Genomic DNA, 11,995 nt, shown 5'->3' on the forward strand with positions numbered 1-11,995 from the left:
CATTGCTGGAACAAGCTCCCCATTACGCCAGGACAGCTGGAGTCAATCACCACCTTCCGGAGTAGACACCTGAAACCCCACCTCTCCTGTAAGGAATACCTGGAGTAGATAAAGTAATCCTTCAACCCTTAAAAGATTTAGATGTACTATTGTAAAGTATGTTCCGCACCGGATATTATAAGGTGAATGCGTATTCAATTTGTAAGTCGCCCGATAAGAGCGCCTGCTAGTGATGATTTAAAGTTATGTAAACAAACGTTGCTAGGGTTAAAGGTGAGTATTTGGCAGTACATTCCCTATTCAGAATATACAGTGCATCCAGAAAGCATTCAGGACCCTTTGATCTTTTTTTACATTTTGGAGCAGTGTTACAGCCTTATTCTAACTATAAAATTGTTTTGTTTCCTGCCAATCCATCATAACAATTCCCATAATGACAAAACTAAAACAGGCTTCCTAATTCTTAGCAAATTTATAAAATAAAATACAAACAGAAAATATATTATTTATATATTGATCTACAATTGAGATCTAGTGTATCCTATTTCGAAGATCTGTCCTGAGATGTTTCTAAGCAACTTGATTTGAGTCCACCTGTAAAAATTAAAATTGATTGGCGATTTGGAAAAGGCACACCTGTCTATAAAAAGTCCCAAGTGGCTAATTAGTTTCTTCAATCAGTGGTATGTGGTCCACCTGTTTTGGTCAGCCCACATTTTGCACCAAAAAATTAAATGGTTCGGTTTGGTGTTGTTATTTTGGCATTAAATAAATGTCACCAACAGTTTGCGCCAATGTAAAATATATATATATATCATTGAGTTATTGTTTATTACAAACATGGTCTCTTTTTATGTTTTCTTGGGCAGCCCAAATGGCCATAAGTTTGTCAGTCCCAAAGGCTTTGGTGGTAGGTGGGGCGTTTTAAAGAAAGATTGTTGAGCTTGTTTGATTGCCTCGTGTTCTGTCATTTCATGACACCGCCATCGCTGTGGTGGTAGAGCCTGAAATTCGTTTCCTTGAAAGCGTTTAATAGATAGCTTAGAAGTGCCGAACCGGAAGCGTCAAGGCCAGATGAGATAAAAATGAGATCAAATCAATGCTAAGTAACTACAGTAAATCTCTACTGACTGTCAACATCATACTTTCAAAATCCCAGTCACGTCACTGCTTCAAACTGCTTCTACAACAAACAAGCGCTAAATCCTCTTTAATCCTGCCTGCTGAAGAGAAGTTAAAGAAGATAAATCGATAAAACGATCAGTACTCTCGGACATAAACATTGAAAGCATACCAAGTTGTGAATCTAAAGTTCAACAAATGGGAGTGTTTTGGAAGAACTGAAGTATAATCAGAAGAATTGTAAAACAATTAATAGCTCACAGCTCAGTGGAGTGGCTATGTGATGCCAAGTCTAAGATTAATGGTCTCTTTTCCTAGTTTTTAAAATATTAAATGTTCAACATTGGCCATGCTGTCAATGAAGTGCTGACTTATTTGTTCTGACTTTGTGAGGCACCCAGCCTATAGCCTGTTTTAGAGAAATGTAATCATTGAATATTGTAAGAGCTTTCGTTGTCTGCTTATATGCCCACTTTATTCTAGGTTCTAACTTGGTGTACAGGAAGAACACCGTAAGCACCCCGTGACTCACATGTTCTGAATTTTGACAATGTACATCGATTTCTTAAAAAGTGCTGAACAAATCGCTTGAAATTTTGTCCTAGCTCGCCATTGTCTTAATCAAAATTACGATAAACTTGTCTAACTTGTCATCCCCTTATGCCATAGTTCTTGTACTTCTCCAATTGTCAGTAGAAACCACATTTGTTTGGAAGAAAGTCAGCCATATCAGCTATGTTTTTTATAGTAAATGAGGCTGAATGAACTGTTTCACTGCCAGACAAGGCTCCAGCTGATAGTCAGGTAAGCTGTGGTAAGGTGTTGTACTGTTGTTGGGGCTCTGTGTTTGGACAGCTTTATGTAGGCCCCACCAGTTTAGGGCACCAGCCAAGATACTGTTAGGTAGTGCAATTTGTGTATTGTTTAGTGTTGTTGTATAGTGGCTTTGTTGGCATCCATTGGAAGAAATTGGAAGAAAAGCCTTCCCACCAATATTTATGTTAACATCACTACCCTCACAGGGCTTTTTTCGATACATTGCAGCCGGGCAATCTCCCGATCGACTGATCTACAAATCACCTTGCAACATTAATAACCCACTCATTATTATTTGTGGATCGTGGTCAGTCACAATTGACCAATGTTACATCATGGTTTTGATGGTTTCCGAACACGGCCACAAATATGTTTTGAGACTCCGGGACGGTACAAAATAAAAATAATCGAACTCTCGACTTTGATAGAAGACTAATGACCTGAAAATTTTGATTTGAAGTGGATCTGTTTGACAATAATTTTATCAGCATTTGTCCTTTTTTTTTTATTGTGGGAGATCTTGTATATAATGACGCAGATGCTCATGTCTCTCCTAAGCTGGATTCATTGCCATCACTGCTTGTCCTTGGTACATTCCTGTCGGAGGGGAGCGCGAGAGTAGAGTAGGCAGGTGGTGAATGGACCCTGAGAGCGCTTTTGTTTGAAATTGAAAAGTGTTGCGGTAGCTTTTGGATAAAGAAGAACATCAAGACGAAGTAGCTGCATTATAAGTGGACTCACTGTGAGCGCTTATATCCTGAGGTGTCTATGCTGATTGTACGGAGACTGTGACAGCCGGTTAAAACATGTCCCTTGAGAAAGCAAGCAAGAACAACATATATGTCAGAGAAGTGCAGTATTATCATAAGGGGATAATACTGGATGTATACTTGAATACGGTGGAGGAATTGTAATCGGCCTGTGTGTAGCTGTGTGGAGGAGCTGACAGGACAGGAGAGATGGTGAGTAAGGAATGTAATTTGACGCAAGGAATCAATAAATACAAATACAACAAACTAACACACAACAACGAACCCAATAGACACAATCACCCACCAAAACCCATGGGAGAACAGAGGGTTAAACAATGGTCAAGCAATTGGGGTGAATTTGAACCAGGTGTTTAAAACAAAGACAAAAACAAATGGAAAATGGAAAGTGGATCATGATGGCTAGACGGGGTTGCGACGCCGATCACGAACGCCGCCGAACAAGGAGAGGGACCCACTTGCACGCCCCAATTTTTCAGTTTTTTATTTGTTAAAAAGTTTGAAATATTCCAATAAATTCTTGTTCCACTTCATGATTGTGTCCCAATTTGTTGTTGATTCTTCACAAAAATTACAGTTTTATATCTTTATGTTTGAAGCCTGAAATGTGGCAAAAAGGTCGAAAAGTTCAAGGGGGCCAATACCGCAAGGCACTGTAGTTATGTTTCAGTGGATATATTGGGGGTACAAACCATATTTTTCCCCAGGATGGGGGTCGTGGTCCCCTCTGCCCCGGATTTCCGTGGGAAGATGGTGAGCTTGAGTTTGGTTAGTAAAAAATTGTGAAAAAAATGTAGATGCTTTGTTGAAGAAGAATGGTAGAAAGTGTAAGTGGAGTTGAGCTTGAAGACAGAAGGAGAAATGGATGTTGTTGAAGTTGCGACAGTTCGTTTCTGGTATCAGAACAAAAATAGTCAGCACCTAGTAACTTCTGATTTATTTGTACTTTAATTAATGCAAAACACGGTGTGGTATATGTGTGGTTCGTGATATATAATGGTTTCGCTTGTTTTATCACTGCAGGGCAGAACAGAGAAGAGAACAACACATCCTATTGTTCTCGGCTTTTTATACTCTGACAGAGATAGTTCCCGCCAATGCTGGCCTGTCAGAGGGAGGAGGAGCAGTGGTTTAAATCTGCCCTCCTGCATCGTCACCGGGTGTGCAGGCAGGTCCCAGCGGGTGACGCACTTCCTGTTGCCGGTTGAAGTTCTTCTTGTCTTCAAGCCAGCCGATTTACCCAGAGTTAATGCATTTAGCATAGCTTCCCTATAATATACACCGCTCAAAAAAATAAAGGGAACACTTAAACAACACAACGTAACTCCAAGTCAATCACACTTCTGTGAAATCAAACTGTCCACTTAGGAAGCAACACTGATTGACAATACCTCACATGCTGTTGTGCAAATGGAATAGACAACAGGTGGAAATTATAGGCAGCTTAGCAAGACACCCCAATAAAAGAGTGGTTCGGCAGGTGGTGACCACAGACCACTTCTCAGTTCTTATGCTTCCTGGCTGATGTTTTGTTCACTTTTGAATGCTGGCGGTGCTTTCACTCTAGTGGTAGCATGAGAAGGAGTCTACAACCCACACCAAGTGGCTCAGGTAGTGCAGCTCATTCAGGATGGCACACCAGCCTGCAGAAGGCCACGGCAAGAAGGTTGCTGTGTCTGGCTCAACGTAGTGTCCAGAGCATGGAGGCGCCACTTCAGGAGACAGGCCAGCAGCATCAGGAGACGGAGGAGGCCGTGAGGAGGCAACAACCTACAGCAGGATCACACCTCCGCGCAAGGAGGAGCAGGAGAAGCACTGCCAGAGCTCCTGCAAAATGACCTCAGGCAGGCACAAAGCGTTTGTTCCTCAATCTCACGGTGAGAAACAGACTCCATCAATGAGGGTGGCATGAGGGGCTCGATTGTCCATAGGTGGGGGTTGTGCTTACAGCCTCCAACACCTGCGGCAGGACGCTTGGAATTTGCCAGAGAACACCAAGATTGGCAAAATTCGCCACTGGCGCCCCTGTGCTCTTTCACAGATGAAGCAGGTTCACTCTGAGCACATGTGACAGACGGGACAGAGTCTGGAGACGCTCGGGTGGAGTAGTCGTTCTGCTGCCTGCAACAACATCCTCCAGCAATGACCGGGTTTGGTGGTGGGTCAGTCATGGCAGGTGGCATTTCCTTTGGGGGCCGCACAGCCCTCCCATGTGCTCGCCAGAGGTGGCCTGAATGCCATTAGGTACCGAGATGAGATCCTCAGACCCCTTGTGAGACCATATGCTGGTGCGGTTGGCCCTGGCTCCTCCTAATGCAAGACAATGCTAGACCTCATGTGGCTGGAGTGTCAGCAGTTCCCAAGAGGAAGGGCATTGATGCTATGGACTGGCCCGCCTGCTCCCCAGACCTGAATCCAATTGGAGTTGGCTTTATCATGTTCTCCATCCACTAACGCCACTGCACCATACAGACTGTCCAGGAGTTGGCGGATGCTTTAGTCCAGGTCTGGGAGGAGATCCCTCAGGAGACCATCCACCACCTCATCAGGAGCATGCCCAGGCGCTGTAGGAGGTCACAGGCACGCGGAGGCAACACACACCATTGAGCCTATTTTGACTGTTTTTAAGGACATTACATCAAAGTTGGATCAGCCTGTAGTGTGTTTTTCCACTTTAATTTTGAGTGTGACTCCAAATCCAGACCTCCGGTTGATAAATTGGTTTTCCCCGATTATTTTTGTGTATTTTTGTTGTCAGCATATTCAACTATGTAAAGAAAAAGTATTTACTAAGATTATTTCATTTCATTCAGATCTAGGATGTTATTTTAGTGTTCCCTTTATTTTGAGCAGCATATAAGTTATGCACCCAAATAACCAGTTCAACCTCAACAATGTGAATGAGGTCAAAGTATCAGAGGGTGGTAGGTGTGGTGAAGTTCTCGAACCCCGAGGCCTGTACTGAGAGTCAAGATATTGATGAGTCTGATACAGTAGCAGTGGCGTTTTTGGGAAAAAAGTGGACCGTTGCCTTTTGGCTGATCCATTTGTGGTTTCAGGGGTGGGTGAAAACAGAGTTGGGTACTGTGGAATCGGTAAGGGTAACCTAATTCGTTAGGTTAGGTTACTCGTTGGATATTACTGCATTGTCGGAACTAGAAACACAAGCATTTCGCTACACTTGCATTAACATCTGCCGCTAACCGTGTTTATGTGACAAATAAAATTTGATTTAACCAGAAGTACAGTAGTCTTGTGATAATTGTTTGTGTTTCTGCTGGTCGAGGCATGAAGGCACTCGGCGTTAAACGAATGGGGACAAGAAATGTGAATCCTTTTCGCTCTCAAGAATAGGGCGCCAGCTAGAAAGGAGTGATTACTGGGGGTAGCAGTATTTTTAAAAGTTGACCAACTGAAAGGTAAGATTCCCAAGTGTTTGTGGATGCCGTCGTTTGGTGCGATGCATACAACTGGCAAGAGTGGTGAAACAGAAGAGTCATTGTCTGTTCTTGCAGTTTTGATATTGAGCATTTGCCCGACAAAGTAATGTTGATATATAAGTTTATCCTGCACAAGCACTTTTATACCGAATACATTGCGTCGTTACAGGTTCAAGCTTATGGGCACGTGGCAGCAGTGTGGTCGAGGGAGGTTCCTGGTGTGAAAGTGTGCAGAAGGGCATGAGACAAAGGAATGTTGTACCATTGGTGGAAAGTAATAGTATGTGTTGGTGTAGGGGTGCTCATGTGGCTGGGGATCCGAAATGTCCTCTGCGAGAGAGGCAGGTTGAGGTTTCCAGGGTTAGAGTAGTGCAGAACTTGTCATATGCTGAGGCAGTGAAGAAGTAGAGGAAGATGGGTCAAGAGGGATCCCGAGAGGAGTAGAGGTTGTGCTTAGATCTGTACCAGTACAGAGGATAGGCCAACAAGTGATATATGTTTCAGTAAGATTGGATTTCTAGCATTCATAGCAATGGTTATCAACTGTACTGCAGGGATGGAATGTAAGTCACAGAAAATTGAGGTTGGGGTGGCAGCTGCAGAGGAGGTATTTGGGTGTGCGAGACTTGACATCAGAAGAATTACAGGGTGTGTTAAGTGGTGATGTCCCATCCTTTCAGGTTGTTGGCACGAGGTAGGGATTAAATAGTGGAGTGGGGTGGTGTTATTTAGATTTGTATATTTTTTTGTGAGAAAAAGTGTTAGATGGTAGGGTATTTTTTTTTAAAGCAAAGTATAAGGGAGTTAGTTGTATTCCAGTCTAGTAAGGTTGGCGGTAATGCAACATACTCTTAGAGCTGACTCGTTCGCGAACGACCCATCGCACATAATACCCGCGGTTGACTGGACCAGCAAACTGTTCATCAACACAGGTCGGAGAAGCCGAAGATTCCACCGGAAGTAATATTCTTGTTACAGCAGTTAGCTAAGGTGCTAGCTAGTTAGCATTAGTAGCTACCGGTAGATATATCTAGCGAACATAAGAGGGTGAGTAAACGTGTCTGACACAACACATTTGGTTTTACACTACTAAATTAATTGTTTAGTTTCAAATGAGTATGGATTTCATGCGTGTGGAAAATGTCCGTTACCTAGCTAACGTTATTAAACTAACGTAACTAGCTAGCAAACACGGGGTTAGCAGCTTTAGCGTTTTCTATGTAGCTAACGTTAGCTAACTAGAGTTCTTTATGCATAATTTGACGAATAACAATAGGTTTTTGTTCTAGCCAGTACTAACACCTCTGGGCTTGATGATTTGATCAGATTAGCTAGCTAGCTAGCATATCTGGGGCAGAAATAAAGCCTGCAGTGTACACATACTTCCAGGTCCCTGGACCAGAATGGAATACACCACTAGCTAAAATCACATTTTATTGATCACATACACATGGTTAGCAGATGTTGTAGCGAAATGCTTGGCCGCTTCAGCTTTATATTCCTAGTGCATCAATGGAAATTCTGGAATACATGTCATTTTTTGCATGTCGTTGCACCATCACCCCCCACTTGTTCAGAGGATGAGCAGCTCGGAGGAGGTGTCCTGGATCTCCCTGGTTCTGTGGCCTGAGGGGGAATGAGTTCTTCTGTGAGGTGAGTAGATAGCTAGTTAATGTCAGAACATCACAGAATGAGAAGGACAGACAGGGGAAATAATATTGCTCTGACTTAGCCAACTGTTTGTGAAGCTAGTTGTTTTGAAATACAGAATGAACTGTTACAGCTACCAGCCAAATATATACCCTGAACACAGACGGAGAATTCCATGTTGAAAGAGGACCAAAATACAGTGTTTAAAGTCGTTGGGGTGGTTTTGTATGATGCCATAGTATGTAACTGGACATAAGCTTGTTAGTAGCCTGACGGTAGCTTCAGATATTCCAACACAGTGCATGCACCTTTTAGGCTACATTGCTTAATTCTACCTTTAACTCTTCTGCTTGTCTTAATTGCCAATACTGAAGTAATCCCTAACCTGTTATGCAATTGACCAACTGTGGCCTATTCATAAAGAGTAGTAGACAGTGTTTGGCAGCTGAAAGCTACTAACCATGTTGATCCATTCCACTTTACCAGGTTGATGAGGACTACATTCAGGACAAGTTTAACCTGACAGGGCTCAATGAGCAGGTGCCTCACACCAGGCCCTCGACATGATCCTCGACCTGGATGAGGTGAGCTCATCACTACACCGCCTAAAAATGACTCACACTGACACTTCCATAGGCTAATTTATCAGTTCTGTTTGTATTTACAAGTGCCTTTCAAAGACCCAAGGACACAGTACTGCGACTAACATACTTTGACTCAGTGCATCCATAGGCTGAAGTCTACCTTGTGTTGATCTGAAAGCCTCACGTATGTGTGTATAAAGAAAGGAAAGACCTGCAGACACAATAATGCTGCCTCCCAGTGCTCTATTCATGCACCATGTCTCTATAGGCTTCTGTGTACCTTGTGTATTATTGTTGATCTGAAAGCCTCACTGTCATGTCTGTCTGTCAGATGAGGAGCTGGAGGACAACCCCAACCAGAGTGACCTGATAGAGCAGGCAGCAGAGATGCTGTACGGGCTGATCCATGCACGCTACATCCTCACCAACAGAGGCATTGCTCAGAGTAGTGAAACCTTAGAGCTGTATATATTGTTCTGGGAGTCTGGATAATCTCTATATCAGGGTCTCCAACAGGTAGACTGTGAGCTACCAGTAGCTCGCCAATCAATTCTGAAATTACATGCATTTTTTTTTCATGTGTTCCTGGCAAACTGTCATAAATGCAAAGCTCCTGGCTACTATCCAATCAAAGCCACATTGACATTGTCCAACCTAGTTAGCCACTATTGGCTTAAAAAGCCAAACGTAACATAATCTGCCAATTTCATTTCCAGCAATATTGCCCCTGTTTAGGGCGCTCATTTGTCTGAGTCCATATGTAGCCAGTTAGCGTATAACTAATTATAACCGAGTCTTTTGGGTAGACTGGAAAAACCTTCTCAATTAAATGCAAATTGTAAAGTAGGCTCATCTGACAGAACTATCATGATGATTATTTGTATCAATGAGGTGCCGATTTGTTTTGCAACTCTGTCAGACGTGCTGCAGCAGTAGGTAACAGCAGCAACATCGCTAGACTGGACACTCCTCTCTTGCGAGATGTGGAATTAAAGGGTAAATTACACTTTTTTTCAGACCTCAAATGGTCTTCTCATGTGATTTTAAGGTTTGACATGGACTCAGAACATCGCATTTTCCTTCTTTCTCTATGAAGAATTGTAATATTGAGCAAATAACAAAATAAATCCCAAACCAGAGAAATATAACAGTTCAAAGAGAATTGAGGAAAATTTGAAATATAATTTTATGGGGCCCACTTAGTTGTCTATTAACCATCATTTTACCAGGTATATTGACAAAACAACTATTTGAAAGTTATAAAATAAAAAATGTAGCTGTGACATGTTTAATTTTTATTTTTTTAAGTAGCTCATGCTAGAAAGGTTGGAGACCCCTGTTCTAAATTCTACCTGTCTGTTTATTTAGTGTGCCTTTCTTGGACTAGCTGTGTGACCACGTTTCACACTGAAATAGTTTTTGGTTTGCAGCTGGATAAGTACCAACAAGGGGACTTTGGCTGTGCCCAAGAGTGTACTGTGAGAATCAACCCATGCTTCCTATTGGTGAGTTTGACTTTAATGTGTTCATACTCCTGTTCAGTTACAGAACATACCTCTTTTCATGGAATTGAACCATTTCTCTCCAGTCACCTTTGAACTATATCACAGATGGTCAGCAGTATTTCACACAGGTCTGAGGGAATCTAAAAGATGACTCTTGCTTGCACAGTAAATATATTTCATCAGTATTGAATTGGCAGCTGACACCGAGAATAGACTTGTGTGCCCTCAGCTGTGTTACATAATGTTGATCTCTCCTCTCCCATAGGTCTGTCAGACATCCCAGGTGAGGCCATGGTGAAGCTGTATTGTCCAAAGTGCATGGATGTGTACACCCCCAAGTCCTCCCGGCACCCACCACACGGACGGGGCCTACTTCGGGACAGGCTTCCCCCACATGCTGTTTATGGTGCACCCTGAGTACCGGCCAAAACGACCTGCCAACCAGTTTGTGCCAAGGTTTATTTCTATAATTATCTTTTGCAAATTCATCAAGATGCTCTGTTTTCCCCATTTGAATACATATGATTTGATAGTGTTATTACATAATTCGTGTTCAGCTGGGAACTGTAACAAAAACCACTTGCTTGATTTGAAGATGACATTTTTCCCCTCAGTAAGAAGATTGAGACATGTTAGCATAATGGCAGCCTTCTACTATCCACACTGTTACTGTGTTGTAATATTTAGTTGTTTTTTCTCAGGCTATATGGCTTCAAGATCCACCCCCATGGCTTATCAACTCCAACTCCAGGCTGCCTCCAGCTTCAAGAGTCCTGTGAAGGCTATTCGCTAGAACTTACACACCCGGCCGGGAAAGAGACATTTTGACTTGGTTGGAATGAAAGCAGTGGATTATGTAGCTCAATAAAGGCTTGTTAAAACACATTATGACAGATACAATACATACATGTAGATCAGGGATGGGAACCTCCAGTCATTGGGGTTGCAGTGGTGTCACACTATTCCCCCATTCCTAGCGAACACAGCTGATTAAACACATTGTATTCTAAACTGATGATCATGATCAGTTCATTATTGGATATGACACCAATCAGGCCCCCAGAAGGACTGGAGTTGACCATCCCTGATGTAGATGGATGCGCTTATGTCGACATCCGGACCAGGCCATCATCTGTCTGTTATACAGGATGCTTTTTGGTGATAGGCTAAAGCAAGCACAGAGAGCCAATCACAACCCTACTGACTACAATCTTGCAACTCTTCCCCTTTCCTTGACAGGACCCAATCTTTCAAACCTATTTTCAGTTTGGCTCGCTAAGGCAGGGTTTTCCAAACTCGGTCCTGAGCCCCCCCCCAGGTGCACGTTTTGTTTTTTGCCCACTTATTGTCAAAAGAGCTAATGTGATTGGTCAGCCTGTGTGAGCGCATCCTAATACCTGTTTTCACACTATCATGCTGACCTGCACCGTGGGCTGGCTCAGATACATTCTCTTCATGGTTTCCTTTCCTGCATGGTTCCATTACCGAGGGTGGACACGTAACTTGGCAGTGTGAAAAGGGTGATATACAACAATCTTAAATGATTATTTATATCCAGATTGGCTGAGAATCCAATGAACAACCAGTTTGATATGTATTATAGATTCCCTAGAGAATGGCTGCTGCACTAATTGAATTGAAGACAGAGTTTATTAGATGTATAAGATATGTTCTTCTCGGGGTGAAGGGCAACATGGGTTTTCTTTGTGCTGGAACACTCACTGTCACGGCCACTAAAGCCATCATTAGTTGTAAACATGTCCATGACAGAGCAGAGTTGTCTCTTGACTGGACACTGAGATGCATGGTTTCTCTTGCATTGATCTGTTACAATATTAAGTGGTATTGAACACACAGGTGGATGGCTATTTCATGTTGATAACCTACAGCTACAACCAGTTTACATTATGGTACTACATTTTACATGAAAGGTTTTCTTTCAGTCTACAATTCCAGTGGTGATGCTATTATTGATTTTCTGAATTCTGAATGCAGGAATTAAGAATTTTTAATAAAATTGTATTTCTTACAATTCTATTGGTCACCTTTTATTAAAAAATGTTCTTGTGACTGAAATCATGCTCAGACACTACACACCACTTGATAAT

The 11,995-nt window shown here is 42.5% G+C and overlaps 1 pseudogene; it reads left to right on the plus strand.

Annotated features, from left to right (window-relative positions):
• The first annotated feature begins 8,361 nt into the window (after positions 1-8,361).
• On the plus strand, positions 8,362-11,919 carry LOC123733405 (casein kinase II subunit beta-like; annotated as a pseudogene).
• The last annotated feature ends 76 nt before the right edge of the window (positions 11,920-11,995 follow it).

This window comes from Salmo salar, chromosome ssa02, assembly GCF_905237065.1.
Source record: "Salmo salar chromosome ssa02, Ssal_v3.1, whole genome shotgun sequence".
Taxonomy (NCBI): domain Eukaryota; kingdom Metazoa; phylum Chordata; class Actinopteri; order Salmoniformes; family Salmonidae; genus Salmo; species Salmo salar.